This window comes from Antechinus flavipes, chromosome 1 (assembly GCF_016432865.1).
Source record: "Antechinus flavipes isolate AdamAnt ecotype Samford, QLD, Australia chromosome 1, AdamAnt_v2, whole genome shotgun sequence".
In the NCBI taxonomy this organism is placed as follows: domain Eukaryota; kingdom Metazoa; phylum Chordata; class Mammalia; order Dasyuromorphia; family Dasyuridae; genus Antechinus; species Antechinus flavipes.
The window spans coordinates 552,206,923-552,226,686 of NC_067398.1; the positions used below are offsets into that span (position 1 = coordinate 552,206,923).

Below are 19,764 nucleotides of genomic sequence, written 5' to 3' on the forward strand. Positions count from 1 at the left end.
AGGAGTAGCAGCCAATATTTAATAAATGCATTTTGAGAATCTCTCAATGCTTTGTGATTCTCATCAATAGTCTTCCATAAATTCTCTGTAGAGAACCTGCTCAAAAACCTCAGTCTTCCAGTTAGGTGGCTCAATGGATGGAGTTTTAAGACCTAAAATCAAGAAGAACTAAGTTTAAATTTGATCTTAGATACTTAGGGAAAAGTCACTTAACTTCTATCTGCTTCAGTTTTCTCATATGTAAAATAAAGATAATAAAAGCACATATTTTCAAGGACTGTTTAAGGATCAAATAAGATAATATTTGCTTTGCAAATCTCAAAGTACTATACAAATGTTAGTTATTTTATTATCACTATTACTATTGCTATTATTATTATTAGTTATCCTTTTTCTATTTACTTCTATTTTTAGTTATTTTCTATTTTGTTTATTTCTGTTATTATTTCTATAGAATACAAACATATCATGTCTACCTATTATCTGTCATTCTTCAAGACCACCACAGTTGAAAATCTCTTTCTTTTACAATCTTTCAACCAGATTAAAGAAAAGGACTAAATTGAATTAGCCAGATCTCTAAAGTCCTTTCCATTCCCCAAATTCTATAGTTTAAAAGTCAGTTGTTAGTAACAAAGTACTGTAAAATTCTGATTTTTATTCCTTTGCTGTTTTCAATAATGGGGCCTTGAAACTCCTAAGTATCATATAAGGATGCCTTACGTTTACCTTAGTAGTGATAAGAAGGTTCTTTTGATTTAAAAAATGATATTAGGTAAATTAGGTTAAAAAAATTAGATACAGCCACCAAAATGGTTAAATCTGAAGTCTTACAATAAGTAAGCTTGGGTAAGTCAGAATCATTAAATTTAAGAAATAGAAACAAACTCTATGGTCATTTAAATCTATCTCAACCTGGAAAAAAAAATCTTGCTATAACATACCTGCTAAGTGCTCATCCAGTTTCTGTCCGACAAATTCCAATGAGAAGGAAGCTACCATTTCTCCATAGAGTAAGTCATTCCCATTCTCTCTATAAATAACTTTTAAAAATTAAAGATGGTTTTCATATACCCCTTTAGTTTTCTCTTTTTCAGATTAAACATTCCTAATTCCTCTAACAGATTCTCTTGTGACATGAATTCAAAACTCTGCCTTCTTCTTCTCAGTGTCTTTCTTAAACTGGTCCCAAAATTAAGCACAATCCTCCAAATGTCACCTGACTAGGACAGAGCAGAGAGAAGGGATGTTATATTCTTGTTCTTGAAAACTAGATCTCTTTTAATTAGTTTTATTGGAAGCCAAAACTAATTCGTATTAAACCTAAAATTCACTTAAACTTTCCAGATCTCTTTCAAATCACTATGCTTTTCCAATAATGTTCTTGTAAACATATTTTCAATTCTAATTGTTTGCAGTTACCCATACTGAACTCAATTTTATTTGAATCAATCCAAAAACACTTTAGTTAGTAAAGTTCCTTTTGAATCTAGTGTTACTGTTATTTAGTTTGTTAGCTGTCTCTCCCAGATTTGTACTATCTGCAAATTTGCTGAGCACGCAAGATATAATACTATAACTGCTTAAAAGTATTTAAACACAAATCTCTAGGGGCAGTCCACAAAAGACCTCTTGTCAAGTTGACATTTGAATTGATTATTAATTTATGATATTGTGAAATGGGGGCAGGCAGGCCCAGTTCTTTGAGTGCTCAGCAAGAAAGATTACAATTGGCATTGGAAAACAGGCCTGCATTCATGCTTAAATTAGGCACAGAGGTTTGTGGAGCAATATAGTGCAGAAAAAAACAGACAAGAGGAAAAAGGGTTACCGACATGAACAGCATAGGGGTAGAGGAATGGTGAAAGAAGGCAGGCAATTTGAGGAAGAAGATGGGGATGGGAAAAGTCAGAGAATATCACTCCTGGAACCATGAATTAGAGTTGGGAGCACCAGACAGCATGGACCCTTAGGAGCTAGAAGAGGGTGACAGGACAGGAGTTTGAAAGCCATTTTTATAGGATTTTATTATTATTATTATTATTATTATTTTGGAATGGGGAGGGAGAGATAGACTATTATCTGAGCCACTTTGGATTTAGTTCATTAATATATTCAAATCAGGGGCAGCTAGATGGTGTAGTAGATAGAGTGCCAGTTCTGAAGTCAGGAGGACCTAAGTTCAAATCCAACCTCAAACACTTACTATTTCCTAGCTGTGTGACCCTGGGCAAGTCACTTAACCTAAAATGCCTCAACAAAAATTTTTTTTTAAATTTATTTATATATATATATATATATATATATGTATATATGTATGTATATATATATACATATACATACATACATATATTCAGATAATTTCAAAGTTATCAAAATGTTCTTTCACATTCTATCCCCATCCCAATTCTGTCCATCTCTGTATCCCTTTTGCCTCTTCAAAATTAGCATGTTAATCACAAATATTATCACAAAAGTATCAACACAAAATTATCAGCACTATTTGGTGATCTACTGGTTGTATAGCGTGAATTTGTCTGGTTTTTACATATTTTGGGACCAAAAGATCTGCCTGCAACAGCATCTAGATGGCTTTCCCTAATTCAGCACATATTACCAGGATGTGATTTTTGGCTAATATATAAAACAATTTGTAAATTGTATTCTTTTTGATCTTTGGGACAATTTGTAAGTGGCTTTCAGACTCCCTTTTGCAATCTTACTTTCTATTATTGCCCCTTTATCCAGGCTACTTATACATTTGCTAGACAGACTTGAAGAGATAGAAGTGGTAAGGTCAGGGGTACCAGAACAAGACACAATTCTAACACAACATTAAACAATTAATCACTACTCTCTGAGTCCAGTCATTTTAGTATTTAATTAAATTGTATTTTGTTGCTTCCCTTCGCTTCTCTTTGGATGTTGGTTTTTTTTCATCTGTAAAAGATGGGAAGTGAGCTAGATTTTTCTCAAGGATCCCTTCCTATTTTCCAGATTGAAACAATGTGACACAAAGGAAAGGATGCCAGATTCAGTCAGAAAATTTGGTTTTAAATTCCAATTTAACTAAGTCAATTCAACTCTTTCAGGTTCAGTTCCTTCATCTATAAAATGAAAAATGTAGATTGATAAAATCTAAGCCCTCCTGGCTTTATATCTATGATTTTATGATGATGTGATAATCATTTTCCAGTTCATGCCTCATTTTCTCATGAAAAGTTCCTCCATAGAGTAGGAGTACATGATCACCTACATTGTGTGAAAAGGGAATTGGGCAGAACCACCTGGAAACAAAATAGAAACCCAACAGTCTGTCATCCTAGTATTGTCAAGTCATTACTCTGAGCCCAAAGACATTTTACTCATCAGTCAATCAATGAAGAGGCAGCTTGTACAAGGCAAGAAAGATTGGCTAAGGAATAAGGCAATCTTGGTTTAAGTCCTATTTCTACTGTAAGCGAATGGTCCTTCTCCATCAAATAAGAGGGTTGCATGAAATGATTTTTACCTTCCCTTCTAGTTTGACGCTTATTAAACATTTTAGTAGCTTATCAAGCAGACTATTAATACCAGACACAAGAAAAAATATCAAACAACTTTCTATTCTCATCTAGTTAAGGAAATGAGTTATCCAAGAGACGTGTACTACCGGGTCTAGAAAGTGCAAATGATAAGCCCCACAAAATGGCCAAATGTATTTTAATGCACTATTCAGAACTTTAATCATATAAAATATGATTCTATCCCAATGAAAACACTGTACAGAATTCATTATTCACACTTATTTGGACCTAGATCTAGGTAAGACTATAGAGAACACAAGGATTGAGGGCAATGAATGGCAGATGCAGAGAGGCAGACTTAGGTTTGACATAAAGAAAAGCTCCCCGACAATTTGAGGTATCCAAGAGCCAAATGGGCTGCATGGAAAGCAATGGGTTCCCCTTCATTGGAGCTCTTCAAGCAAAGAATTAAGTGCCAAATTGTGTGGAACAGCCTGGAAGAGCTCCTAGTATTAAAATACAAATGATGATGATGACAGCTCACATTTAAATGGTGTTTTATGGTTTTCAAATATCCTTTATTGGGAAAATCATCCTTAAACTCTGAGGCTAAAAGGCCTTAGTTGACATTTAATGGAAAGGGGTGTGGAAGGAGTTTGTGCTAGCAAGGAAGAAGTATGAGGAAGGAAAGAAGGGTATATGGGAAAGGTGAAAGACAAACTATAGACCTGCTTTTGCTCTGGGCTAACCCCCATGACTGTTTCACATCTGATGAGCAGGTAGGATTTAATTTCCTAAAACATGTCTTCAGAAACTATTTTTAGGATTTTTCTGGTCTGTTCTACAGCCAGAATACATGAAGTTTAACGACAGTCAAATGAATGTACTATATGAGGCAGAGGGAGGAACTCCAGATCCGTTTCAAGTTTCTCCTTGGTTTTCAGAGCTTGTCTCCATGTTTGCTCATTTGTAAGAGCTACTCATCAAACTGTTCCTTTGTTTGTTTATTTACCAACTCTCCTGTCAGTCAGGTATGTGTATTGATGTGAACACTTAAGCCCAGCCCTGTGCCTGAAGAACTTCACAATGAAAGAGGTCATCTTCCATGCCCTGAACAAGCTAGGGCTGAAGTTAGCTGTTCTCCTTCCATGAGTAAGTGAGCAAAAAGAAAGAAAGTCAATGGATAGTCTATCAAAAAAGGCCTCCAAGAAGATGGAATTTAGAAAAATGGGAACTGGGAAAGATTGAAAGATGGAAAGGGAGAATTACCTAGATGGGATTCTGAACATTTTCATAAACTTTCTTTGAAAGATAAAATGACCTTCAACTCTTCTATAGTGTTGATTTACCCGAGCAATATTTAACGGTATAAATAGAGAGATGACAAGGAGCAGAGGGCTTCAATGTAAATTTTTTCACAGTACAATGAAGCCTTAACAATCTGAATAACTAAGCTTGAACCAATGAGGTATTCCTGGACATTCAAGGCAATATACAGAGTGAAGGGAAGACAGGTTTTGGGGTCAGGAAGAACATCTTCAAGTTCAAGTGTTGACTTTGAAGCATAATGATTCGGGGTCATCTAGGTAGTACAGTGGCTAGAACATCAGCCCTAGAGTTGAGAGAATTTCAGTTGAAATTTGCCTCAGACATTTACTAGTCATGTGACCTTGGGCAAATCACTTAACCTTGATTGCCTCCCAAAACAAACAAAATATAATGGTTTTACGATAGTCAGGTCACAGTCTCTTGGTGTCCAATTAATTCTATAAAACTATAAGTTCATAAGATTATAGACTCAGGCCTGAAAAGGGGACTTAAAAGGCACCTATTCCAATCCCCTTATATTAGAGATGAGACATCTGAGGTTCATAAAGATTAAGAAATTTACTTGCCCTGGGTCGCATTGCAAGTGAGTTTTAGAAATAGGATAACACCATCACCACCACCACCATCGCCAACAAAAATAGGAGAAACAACATTTAGAAGAGTTGCTAACATAGTTGGGTCATATAGCACCTCAATGTTTGCAAAGCACTGTGTGTGTGTGTGTGTGTGTGTGTGTGTGTGTGTGTGTGTCTACACATATAAACACACCTATATATACACACACATTTGTATATTCCTAATTTGACCTTTGTAACAATCTTGTGAAATTTTATTTTATAAATGATAAAAGTGAGACTGAGAAAGGTTAAATTATTAGATTAGAATCACACATCTATCAAGTGTCTGAGGTAGAATCTAAACTGAGGTTATTCTGACTCTTTCTACTATGCCTACAGATACAACAATAAAAGACAAACAGATAGAAAGACAGAATGATAAATATAAATATAGATAGATGTATGTGTATATATATAGACATATATGTGTATGTGTTTATGTTTACACTTATACACACATTTATATAAGTATATATATATTGTGGTGAGGGTGAGAGAATATGTGATTTGTGTATATATATATATATATATATATACAGAGAGAAAATATGTATGCATGTATGTATATGTTTATATACGCACATATATGTATTGTAAATGTAATGTTAGATGACAAGAATTTTTATATCCTTATTGAAATATCAGAATTATGTCATAGCCCTCATAGTATTCCACACTCTGATCATTAATCAGAACTTTGCAGGAATTACTAGAAATAAGAGTTTACTTAGCTAGGACTGAACAAAAGAAATCTTATCTATGCAAAGCCTGCCTAATGTAGTCTTAGGTTCCAGTAGCAGAGTTAGGTCCTGCCAGTAAACAAGTATTTCTCTAAAGTCATGATAGCTATTTGGTTCTTTGATGTAGGATACTATTTGAACATGACTAATTTCTAAGTCCTTTAATCATACAATCATAGATCCTCTAAACCAGAGTTTATATAATCCAACCCTGTACCTATCTGAGAATGACCCCTACAACAAGGCTGGTCGTCCACTTTTCACATGGAGATTCCATAAGATGAGGAGCTCCCTGCTTCCCCAGGAGTCTTTTAAATTTATGAAAAGTTCTAGGTGTCTATCAAGTCAAATCTGCTTCTCTGGAACTTCAAAACATTGCTGCTAGTTGCAGAGGACAAAGCTGATCCATCTTCCTTATAATAGAACTTTGCATGCTTAAAAATAGTTATTATCACTCTCACCCCCAAGTCTTCACCTCTTTTGTAATTTTAATAACATTTATTTCTTCACCTTGCTCTTGCCTGATGTAGTTCACTGCTCTCTCCCATTTTGGGTTCCTCCATGTTCAACTGGGCATTTTCCATTTTTTCAATGTCCTTCACTACCCAAATCAAATGTAAGAGTTGAGGTTTGGTCAGACCAAGATAAAGTACAGCAGGACACTTTCCTTCCTTCCCAACCTTATGTCTGGTATGTACATGGTTATTTACATGTTCTCTTCTCCATTAGAATGTGAGCTTTTTCAGGGAGGGAACCCTACTTTTCCTTTCTTTATATATATATAGTACTTAACACCATGCTTGGTACATAGGAAGCACTTAATAAATACTTGATGACTGACTCCTTGGTTTTGATTCTGCTAATGCAGGCTAACATCACATTAGCATTTTTGGCTACTAGGTCTACTGACTCATCCTAAGCTTCCAGGACTTCCATATAACTATTGTTATTGACAGCCACATATCCTTTCTCCTACACTTAGGCAATTTTTCAAAAAACACAAATGTAGTATTTTCCGTTAATCCCTATCAAAATGTATCTTCATACAATACACAAAACATGATTTCCAGGCTTTTATCCATGTCATTTAAAAAGTTATTGAACAGAATAGGGCTAATGACAAATTCCTATTGTGTTCTACTAAATATTTCATTGCAACTTGCCCTCACTTATAACCATGAATTTAGTAATTCAGCCTATTTTATTTCAACTTAATTATACAATCACCTAGACCAGCGATGTCAAACTTTAACAGAAATGAAGAACACTCAGGCATACATAAGATTCTCCATAGGTCAAATATTGATTAAGAAAACTAGATATTTAGAGATTTTTTTTTTAAATCAACATATTAAAATCAGGTAAGAACTACATTTTACTCTGGTTTGAGCCACACTAGGGAGTATTTTAGGCTGCATTTGGCCTAGGGATATGTATTTAATATTTAAAAGGTTTAAAACTTAAAGAGACATAATTTCTGGGTAATTGGTCATCTTATTAAAAATGCTAGCATTTCATTAATTAAAGGGTCAGTGACACTCTTGAATACAAAGCCCCTCATGATGTTGGGTTGATAGTCTATATGTCCTTGGAAGAGTGGGTGCTCCTGAAGATGGCAATCAATTCTGAGTGATTAACAAGTAATGAGAGAGGATGAATATTACAATGAGCTAATATGGGGCAGAAAAATATTGAAATAACCCCCAGACCTAAGGAAATCTAGACTAGGAATCTATTTTATTCCCCACCCAAAACTGAGTAGAAGACAATGGGCCACGAGCTTCACCTTAGACTAAATTCCTCTGGTAAAGTTGGGTGGGGTAATAAAACCCAGAGTTAATTAACTGCTAGAGTCAGTTCTGTTCTTTAGAGGCAGAACTCAGAAATGAGGAGCTTAGAAAAAAAGAGAATTCTGGATCTATCTAATTCATTGCTTATTAATAATCATTCCTCTCACTCTAATCTAGACCATTTCTAGACCATGTATCTTGTCTAAAAATATAGTATTGAAAGACTGTCAAATGACTTGTTGAAATTCAAATATACAATACTTATGACATGCTTATATCTGTCATGTTTTCTATCAAAAATAGGAAAAAATTTTGCTGTTATTTTTTGGGTTGGGGGATTTTTTTGTGTTTGTTTGTTTTGCTTTTTTAGCATGTTCCTTATTAATCCATGCTGGCTTATAAGGATAGTTGTTGTCCTTATTTAATTCTTGCAAACTTTCCCTTTCAAAACTTGTTTTATAATTTAGCCAAGAATCAAATCCAACTTAATTTTAAAGTTTAAAGTTTAAAGAGTAAAAGCTATCCACAATGCCATTATGGCTCTGTATCCCAAGGAAATCACAAAAGAGGGGGAAAAAGATCTACATGTGTGAAAATGTTTGTAGTGGCAAAAAATTGGAAAATGAGTAGATGTCCATCAATTGGAAAATGACTGAATAAGTTAAGTTAAATGAAAATAATGGAATATTATTGATTTATAAAAATGATGAACAAGCTTATTTTATTTTTTATTTGTTTTTTTATTAAAGCTTTTTATTTTCAAAACATATTGACCTTTGCAAAACCTTGTGTTCCAAATTTTCCCCCATTCCTTCTTCTCCCCACCCCTTCTTCCCTCCACAAGAAATTTAATATATGTTAAACATGTTAAAAATGTATGTTAAATCCAATATATGTATACATATTTATGCAATTATCTTGCTATAGAAGAAAAATCAGATCAAAAAGGGAAAAATGAGAAAGAAAACAAGATGCAAGGAAACAACAAAAAGAGTAAAAATGCTATGTTGTGGTCCACACTCAGTTCCCACAGTCCTTTTTCTGGGTGTAGTTGGCTCTCTTCATCACAAGATCATTGGAACTGATCTGAATCATCTCATTATTGAAAAGAGCCACATCCATCAGAATTGATCATCTTATAATCTTGTTGTTGCTGTGTATAATGCTCTCCTGGTTCTGCTCATTTCACTTAGCATCAGGGCATGTAAGTCTCTCCAGGCCTCTCTGAAATCATCCTGCTGATCATTTCTTACAGAACAATATTCTATAACATTCATATACTATAACTTAGTCATTCTCCAACTGGAAACTCAGTTTCCAGTTTCTTGTCACTACAAAAACAGGTGCAAACATTTTTGCACATGTGGGTCTCTTTCCCTCCTTTATAATTTCTAAACCCAGTAGAAATATTGCTGGGTCAAAGGATATACACAGTTTGATAGCCCTTTAGGCATAGTCCCAAATTGCTCTCCAGAATGGCTGGATCAGTTCACAACTCCACCAAGAATGAATTAGTGTCCCAATTTTCCCACATTCCTTCCCACAAGCTGATTTCAGAAAGATCTAGAAAGATTTACACAAACTGTTGCTGAGCAAGTTTACATTGTACACTTAACAGTAAGACTGTGCGATGATAAACTATGAAAAACTTGGTCTTCTCAGCAATTCAGTGACCCAAGAAAAGTCCAATAAATTCTAAATGGAAAATGCCATCTGCATCCAGAGAGAAAACTATAGACACTGAATGTAAATCAACACATGCTCTGCTCATTTTTTTTCTTCTGTTTTTTTTTCTTTTGTGGTTTTTCCCTTTTCTTCTGATTTTTCTCTCTTACCATGATTCATAAGGCAATTTTTTTTTTAATGAATGTACATGTATAACTAGAAAAAAATAAAATTAAAAGAGTAAAAGTTACTTCTCCTTTGCTGAAAACTGGGACACCTTATCATATTCAGTTCTGTGCAATCCTTCTTACTCACCAAAATTTTTCTGAGATCACTAACAGTGAGCTCAGCAGTTATTATACTTAACAAATTCTTTGACTACCCAACTATGTCATTTGTCTAGGCCTAGAGAGGCCACTCTAATGCTTTCCTATAACTTTTTTTTTTATTTTATCTTAGATTTCAACTCCCTATTAATTATTTTTGTTCTCCTTCTGAAGAGAATAAATGAAAAATAAGAATTTAGTAATTCTGCCCCACCTTCATTATCTATTATCTTTATCTCATAGACTCCTTTCTTCTGAGATTTTCCTCTTATTCCCATCATAGCTTTTAAAAATCTTTGTTTGTTGTCTTTGTCATTCATCAGCTTTAGCTCATTCTGGGCATTAGCATTCCTGTCATTACCTTACAAAGCCATGCTGCTCTTTTGTATTCATTCCAGTTACCTGTTCTTGTTTCACTCTTCTGTACAATTAATTTTTAAAAATCTGAATTGGTCAATGAACAATTTGTTCAGCCACATAAGTTGATTAAATATTCACCTCTTTTCTTCCTCATTGAAATTACCTGGGATTCTGCCATCAGAATTTAATTCTTGAAAGTATTTTATTTCTTTTCCTATTTCTTTTGTAGAATTTACCTGTTCTTTTTTGGAGCGCTGAAATTCACTTTTCCGTCTTCCAAATCTAGGGTGAGATGCCAAGATATTCTCCCAAAATTCCTCCCATTTTTATTTTAGCACAGAAGCCTAGCCTGATGATTGATTTCTGGCAAAATTCTAGAACATGGTATGAAAAGAATGGTTAATAAACATCTAGAACAGAAAAGTACAATCACAGATTAATCAAGAATTAGTTATTTCAGATTAACTTCACTTTTTTTTAATAGAGGTAGTAGATTGATAGATCAGGAAAATGATAGAGATATAGTTTACCTAGATTGGAATTAAGTATTGGACAAAGTCTTCATGCTTTTCTTATGGATATTATAGAAAGATGTGAGTTAGATAGTTATACAATGAGGTAAATTTAGAATGAATTGAATAGTCAGTTCCAAGGAATAGTTATTAATTATTCATCATCAACATGGAAAGTGGCCTTTGGTGAAGTGCTCCAGGAACTTTTGCTTGATTCTATTCTATTTAGAATTTTTATTTGGGACAAGCATAGACAACAGCCTTATCAAATTTGTAGATACATCAAAGATAGAAGGTAGACATCTAGAGAAGTTAAAACATTGTACCAAATGTAATAAGGTGACAAGAAATAGGATAAATTGAAAAGTTTTAGGTTTTAAAAAAGTATAAGATTAAACATAATTCCCTTTAACTCAGGATGGGAAAAGCAAAGCTAGACAATAATTCATCCAAAAAAAAGGAGTTCGAGATTTTAGTGGGTTATAGAGTTATCAAGTTCCTAGAAGCACCAGTAAAACTCCCTAGTGAGGCAGCCCATTCAAATTAAAATATAATTGGTAAATAAATTAACAAATAAATGCAAATACAATATAACACAGTTAATTTGTGGCTTTCTGTTTCAGTGTGGAGCCTGTAGGATTGTTTTTGAGTTTTATCACAATTGGTAGAAGTTTAACATGTCAATAGTGGGATAAAGACAAATAAGAAACCATTCAAACTTTGACTCCATTTAAAGAGATACAGTGTGTCTGCTACTAGGGAGATAGAGTGCTACTGTAATCTTATTGTAGAGAGATGAGTCCTATTGTACTTTTCCTCCAGATGTAATTCTTAAATCTTATGTCAGTTCTAGGGGCCATTTTTTTTCAATTATTAAACATTTATTTTTCTCCTACATTCTTAGTCCCTAATTTCTTCAATTATTCCCTTAATTGATGGACACTCCCTTTCTTTATAATTCTTTCACATTGTTAAAAAAAAAAAAAAAAGAGCTGCTATAAAGGTGTGTATATGTAGACTTTTTTCTTCTTTTGGTCTCTTTGATATCTAGACTGAGTAATAGTATCGCTGGATCATAGGACCTCTACAATTTATAAATTTGGGGGAGGGGGCATAATTCCAAACTGATTTCAAGAATTGGTGGATCACCAAACAGTTCTATAATGTCTGTTTTATATCAATTTTTCCAACATTTGTCATTTTCTTTTTTCTCACAGTTACTTAGACATGCTACCCTTGCAGACCAAACCAAAACCATAGGAATAATTAAACTTTAACAATCCAAGTTAGTGATCTTGAACAAGTGAGTAACTGCTGATAGTTCAGAAAAATGTGTATAGTAAATGGAAGACTTAGGATCAGGAAGACTTTAGTTAGTCTTGCATCAAATACATATTGATTTTGATCATAGGCAAGTAACAGTTTCTTATCACTCACAGTTGACTCTACAAGATTATAAATCCATAAGATCAAAGAATCAGACCTGGAAAGGATACAAATCTTCTTGACTATTGGCCAGAAACTCTATCCACTTCACTACCTAACATTCTTTCATTTGATCCTCACAACAATTCTGAGAAATGGGTATTATTATTATTATTATTATTATCCATTTTGGATGGATATTATCCATTTTCCAACATTAATCACATTTCCAACATTAACCATTTTCTTTTTTGATCAACTTTTCCAGTTTGATGGATGTGAGGTAGAATCTCAGAATGTTTTTATTTGTGGTTCTTTAATATTAATTTATGATTTGGAGAATATGTTCTCATATAGATACAAGATAAATTCCAAATGAATTTATGACATAGATATAAAAAATTATATTTTTAAGGAAGAAATTATCTTTCAGATTTATGAAGTAAGTATTCTTTTTTGAGATTCTAATAATAGCTTTTTATTTCCAAAATATATGCAAAGACAGTTTTCAAAATTTACCCTTGCAAAACCTTGTGTTCCAAATTTTTCTTCCTCTGCCTCCCCATTCTTTCCCTTTGATAACAAGCAATCCAATATATGTTAGACATGTACAATTCTTCTATACATATTTCCACATTTATCATGCTGCACAAGAAAGAAAACAAAAAGTAAGCAAACAACAACAAAAATGGTTAAAATACTATGTTGTGATCCACATTCAGTTACTACAATTCTCTTTTTGAATGTAGATGGCACTCTCCATCATGTCTATTGTGAGTGTTCTGAATCATCTTATTGCTGGAAAGAGCCACATTCATCTGATAGGAGTATTCTCTGTGAATGATGAAAATTAGAATGGGAAAATATTATCAATATTTAAAATGTTTAATTTTAATATTAAATTTTTAATTTAATATTTAAGCTTTAATTTAATCATATTAATAATGAATTTTAAATCTAACATTTTGATTAATTTTAATATTTAAAAATTATCAATATTTTAATTTAGATGACTTTCCCTTCCTTTATTATACTAATGACTCTTACTTGATTTGATGATAAAATGTGAGTATTAGTGTCAGAGATCTATAACAGGAAGGGACAAAGACCATGCAACCTCACCCCTTATTTTATAGACAAGGGGGCATGATGAATGAATGACTTGTTCAAAGACACAAAGACACCAGGCATCAGAGATAGCACTGATTTCAGAACTACTATCCTTTTTTTTTGCTAAAAATCATTTGCTAACTGAATTTCCTCAAACTGCTTGCCTATTATTATTGGAAAATTTGTAATGATTTCTCCAGAGTAAGAAGAAGGGAAATAGGGAATAGATCAAAATGCATCCATGCTTTCTCATTCTGTATAGTTACATCTGATATCTCCAAACATCTTCCATAAAAGCTTAGTTACTCAAATGCCAGAACCCTTCCTCTAGGTTTTTGGTTTGTTTTTACATTTCAGGGGTATCAGAATAGCACTTAAGCTATCAGTCCTTCTACATGGCTACAATTCTTTAAACTGTTATTTTGCTGTACAAAAAGAATCGGACTCTGAAATATTATACAATTAGCCTGTGAAGGAAATCAAAAGTGCAGGAGGGCAAAAATATAGGGATTGGGAATTCTATGTAATGGTTTTTAGTCATCTCCTAGAGTTCTTTCATTGGGTGTAGCTGGTTCAATTCATTACTGCTCTATTGGAGCTGCTTTGGTTCATCTCATTGTTGAAGATGGCCATGTCCATCAGAATTGATCATCATATAGTATTTTTGTAGAAGTATATAATGATCTCCTGGTCCTGCTCATTTCACTCAGCATCAGTTCATGTAAGTCTCTCCAGGCTTTTCTAATCATCATGTTTGTCTTTGTATACTGAACAATAATATTGCATAATATCATGATAGATAATAAATATTTGTTGAATGGAATATACTGGAATGGAATATTTCTTTCCTTCAACAAACTCTTAGTGATTAGTAAGAAAACTTATTAAATTAAGCATATACATATGTATGTGCATGTGTGGGAATAGTGCAAAATAATTTGTTTTATTTAAACACACATATATATATATGTACATTTTGTGTGTATGTGTTATACCTACACAACACTATTGTCATCCAGTTGTTTCTGTCATGTATATATGTGCATATATACTGATTGTATATAAATACATATACATATCACTCACACATGTGCTATTGTTATTCAGTGATTTCAGTTTGCCATTTCCTTCTCCAGCTCATTTTATAGATGAAGAATTGAGGCAAACAGGTGCTTTGCCCAGGATCATGCAGCTGGTGTCTGAGTTCAGATTTGAATTTAGGAAGATGAGTCCTGACTCCAGACTCAACATTCTATCCACTGTGCCACCTAACTGTCCATAGATACTGACTATATATGTGTGTGTATGCATATATATATACACACACATATATATGCAGAATGATAGATATATATAATAAAAGGGAGAAGGAGAGGTAGGAGAATGATTCAGACGAGACAGAAATCAGAAGCAGCTGCCAAGAGGGATTAATTTGATTTGTTCAGCCCTCCTCTTCCCCCTTTCTCTTCCCCTCTAGACAAGGAGAAAATGTCATCTGCTTAGAGTATTCTCTGTTGGAGGCAGTAGTAAAAAAAATAGAATTGTAGGGGGCAATTAGGTGATGCAGTGGGTAGAGCACTAGCCTGAAGTCAGGAGGACCTGAATTTAAATCTGGCCTCAGACACTTAACACTGCCTAGCTGTGTGACCCTGGGCAAGTCACTTAACTCCAATTGCCTCAGGGGGAAAAAAAAGGAAAAGAAAGAAAGAAAGAAAGAAAGAAATAGAATTGTACCAGAACATTTATCTTTATTTTTCTCTTAGTTGGGAGAGTTATTTAAGTAAAATAAATATTTGTGAATCAATGAATTGTCCATCATTCAAATTAATTGGTAGGTCACTAATCAAGGGTGATACAAAGGAAATTCCTGGAGCAAGCAACCCTGGGTTTTCAAAGATTTTGCTAGTAGAGTATAAGGTCCTATCAATCTCAAAAGGCAGAAGCCAAATGAGAAGTATATCTGTCACAGAGAAACTAAGTTTGTGAAAGGTGATGATTTCTTTTATTTGTCTGTTTCTTTGTTTAGCTACAGCAACTCACGAAAATTGTCTAATAATATAAAGAGAGATTCCAATTTAGGTCAGTTGATAGAGTACCCTCATCTGACAAACCACAGAACCTTGAAATAAATATATCAGTAAGAAATAAATGATACATGCCGTAGCTTCTAGGAGTTTAAAGTTTAGGGCAAAACTGTAATAACTGGCATGTGCCCAGAGGAGCTAAGGCTTGAAAATCACATTCAATGCAATTCAATACCCTTTTATCAAGGGCAAGGTGAATTTATTAAACACTTACTATGTACCTGGCAGAGAGAGTCAGAGACAGACACAGAGACAAGTAGAAAAGCATAGAAACAGAGAGAAACAGAAAAACAGAGATAGAGAAAAAAAAAAAAACATAGAGAATAGACAGAGAATGTTCACATGGTTGGGGGAGTGGATCAGGAAAGACAGCAACTAAATGGATTCTTGATGAAGACTATGGATTTCTAGAGGCAAAAGTAATAGAGATCAGAAATGAATAGGACAGAGAGTGTATAAAAAGGAATAATAAAATAAGACTAGAAAGGTTGATAAATGGAAACCAAATGAATTTAGAGGTAATAGAGTGCAGTTAAAAATATTAAATCAGGTACAATTGGATAGTCAGGTTTATGTTATAGGAATATCAGTTTGGCAAGTATATAAAGAATGAATTAGAGGGGAGGCCAATTAAGAAGCTTTTGCTTCTGAGTGAGGGGCAATGAGGTCCTTCTCTAGAGTTGTCACTTTATGAATGGAGAGAGGGAAACAAATACAAGAGATATTAAGGGGTAGAATCACAAAAGGCTTAGAAAATATGGGCAATGAGTGGTTGGGGAGAGGGCAAAGTCAAGGATAATTTTAAGATTAGGAACCTGGGTGACTGGGAAGATAATCTTCCCTCAAGAGAAACAGGGAGTTTTGGAGGAGTATCTCCTCCAAAGTTTAAGGGCAAGGTCAACAGACTTATTGTCCTCCATCTTATAAGCGAAGGAAATTATCAGCCACTACCTACTTTGCTTCCTTTCTCTCTTTCCTCTCATTCCATTTTCTTAATCTTTTCACATACACCGCAATGTGATTACAGCAACCTGTGTTGAATAAACCCAGAACACCTCAATATAGGAGATCACAAAAAGATATAAGCATCTTTTTTCAAAACCACTGGTGTTCCATGAAGAACATGAGATTCTCAATGAGGGTGAGTCTCTAGACCCTTGTGCTCTGTGCAGCACCTGATGCCTATTATTCTTACTAGTGATTCACAATAGACTCTTTTTCCACTCATATTATTTCATTAAACAAAGGGATGCATGAAGTGATTGAGCTCATTAGGTTCCCCTTACACTGACAACACCTGGTACATTGCTCTGTATCACAGGTACCCAATAAGGCTTTTGCCAAGATGATTTGAACAAATTGTCACTTTTTTTCTCTCTGAAATCACCTGTCATCTCTTCTTTTAATGTATCATCAGCTGTATAACTATGTCTCTCAGACAAGAGACCAGTGAACATGCTGAGCAGTCACAGGGCACTTGAAAATAAGCAAATTCAGAAAGCCAAATCTTAATAAGCATGTAGCAGAACATCAAGAATCCCTGTGGATTTGCATGACCCATGTACGATGCCAGGCACATAGCTGCAGCTTATTAGCGTAGATGACAAAAAAATTTAAATTAAAAAAACAGAACAAAACAGTGTGTCACTGACTCATATAGCTAGGAAGACAACTTAAGAGGTCACTTAATTTTTTAAGTCTATTCAACAAGTCCTGGTTCTTCTAGCCAGTACAGATAGATGAATCTAACTCATTCATTATCCCATTTATTATATTTCTTATTTTACTCATGAAACTAATGTATTCCTATATGAATCATTTGTATCTCTATTTATTTCTTATAACCTCAACTAGTTTATAAATTCCTTCAGAAAAGGAACCCCATCTTACTTATCTTTGTGTCTCCTAGGTTAGCATATGCTTTGATATATAGCAGGTGCTTAATACCTGTTTGTTGAATGAATGAATTGGTTAATCACAGTACTAGCTGACATTTATATAGCATATTACAAACATCAGCTACTTTGAGGATCATGATTTCCCTGGAAGGTATTAGAAATATGATTATAAACATCTTTAGATAAGGAAAAAGACTCAGAGATTGTCTTGACCAGAGACACACTGTTAATAGTGGTCAGAAGCAGAATGCAGGTGCAATTCTTTTCTGATTCTAACCTTCCACTAGACCAACATGGCATAATTAAACATACTGACAAATACAAGGTAACTAACTAAAGGAAAATGTTTTCATCTCTCAAGAGACTGAAAACCTCTTGTTATCTGTCAAGAGAATGAAATTGGTAGCCATTTCATGAGCCCAATAATATTTCCATTCCGAACCTAACTTCCTTTCATTACCTGAAATTCAACCTCCGTACACAGAAGCTTCTGCCTGATAACTTCCAACTCCTGACCCGCATACCTCCACTTTCTTCCATCTCCTTAAGGAAAGAAATATCTATTTAAGCTAAAATTTAAGTTTAAAAAACCCAGTAAAACCAAAATTAAATTCCAAATTCCAAAATCAAAGGTTAATGAATGAGTTTTCCTCTCCAAAATGTTATCAAAGTTCCCAGCAGTGAATCCCTCTTCATAAGTTAGATTTTTTACTTACCACATAGAAAGTGACAGGTTATCCAATCATATGGATGGAGCAATTGCCACAAACCAACAAGGCAAATAATAGCCACCAAGGCAGTGAGACAGCTATCAACAGGGGTTATATCTCACTGAAATTCTAACCTCCAATTTCTCCAGGAAAGAAAAAAAAAAAAAAAAAAAAAAGGAGGTGAGGCTTTCTTAGTAATCTTAAGAACCCAGCTTATATCTGCCAACTTTATCATTTACATATTTATACTTGGGATAGCTTGGAGGGCAAATATTCTTTCTCTCCACCCCATACTGCACACACCCTCTCCTGACTCTCCCTGAATTCTTTGCTTAATGTAGACCAGTACAGAGCAAATGCCTTGGTGTAGACAATTCCAGTAGAGAGTGCAGTCTAAAACTTCACTTCTAATTACAGAAAATCCTCCTGTGGAATTGGAACCAGCTTGATCATATTTCTGAAACAAGGTCTTAAGGGACTGCAGGAAGAATGGGGAGAATAAGTCCTTTCCTCTAAGGCCTAACTTTGATGAACAAAGGAAGTGTCATGTTGGATTGAAGACAGTCTCCATTCTTTCTCTTGCACAATATGGTATATTGGAAAAGAGCTAGAAACCAGAAGACTTGACATCTATTTCTGGCTCTGATATTCCCTAGTTTTCTTTTGGAGTTTCGATTTCTTCATTTATAAAGTGGTGATAATAATATTTTTATTAGCTGTCTCCAGGTGTATCATTTTATGAAGAAAGTTCTTGCCATGTAAACTTAATTTGCCATCTTAAGTGTGAGCCATATTTTTTTTTAATTTTTAATTTTTTTTACCAGAGCTGTGATTTTATTGGTGTGTGGAGGGAACTACTAATAAAGAAATTTCCTCTACCAATGCAGATTTTAATTGCTTTCCAATTTATGTAGAAAGTTGAGTGGGGCACTTAGAGGTTAAATGATTTGACCAAGATCATACAATTAATACATATTAGAGGCAAGACTTGGATTCAAAATTCTAAGATTAGCCCTCTATCTACTACTTTGCAGGAGCAGGAGAAGCAGCTGTAATGATGGTGATGGTGACAGTAGTAGTAGTAGTGATGATAATGCTGGTAGTGATAGTAGTAGTGGTGGTGGTGATGATAATGGTGGAACTAGATTCTATACTACTACATTATTGTTCTTTTATACTTAATATTTATACTCGTGGGTAAAATGATTTTTTTTTTTTTCTAATTGAAGAAACTTCAGGATGTGGGTTGATTTTCAGACTTACTCAAAGTATCTCTGTAATAGCTCCAGTTGCAGACAGAACAGTAGAGATGACATTTATACCATTTTGTTCCCACATGGTTTTAATTGCTTTCCCAAATGTCTCTTTCATTCTCTCTCTGCCTCTGCCTCTGTCTTTCTTTGTTTGTCAGTCTCTCTCTCTCTCTCTCTCTCTCTCTCTCTCTCTCTATATATATATATATATATATATATATATATATATATATAATATACATATATGAATATATATAATATATATACATATATACTTATACAAATATGCTTTTATATTATATAGAAAACTGTGAATATATGAAAGATAGATGATAGGTAGATAGATATTTGAGAATTGGTTTCCCTCTCTCACCCTGGCTGGAAGTACAGTAGCCAATCATGAATCTAATGTTGATCAATATAGGAACTTTAATCTGCT

General features: G+C 34.0%; 1 long non-coding RNA gene across 2 annotated transcripts; it reads right to left on the reverse strand.

The window, feature by feature from the left end:
- Window positions 1-8,759: 8,759 nt before the first annotated feature.
- On the reverse strand, window positions 8,760-18,386 carry LOC127564926 (uncharacterized). Of its 2 annotated transcripts, none has more exons than XR_007954397.1 (4): window positions 18,079-18,386; window positions 12,790-12,915; window positions 10,570-10,707; window positions 8,760-9,863 (listed from the first exon to the last, which is right to left on the reverse strand). It is a non-coding gene; the product is annotated as an uncharacterized LOC127564926 (long non-coding RNA). The 2 variants fall into 2 exon arrangements; XR_007947606.1 differs by lacking the exon at window positions 18,079-18,386 and adding an exon at window positions 13,000-13,096.
- Between the last annotated feature and the right edge of the window lie 1,378 nt (window positions 18,387-19,764).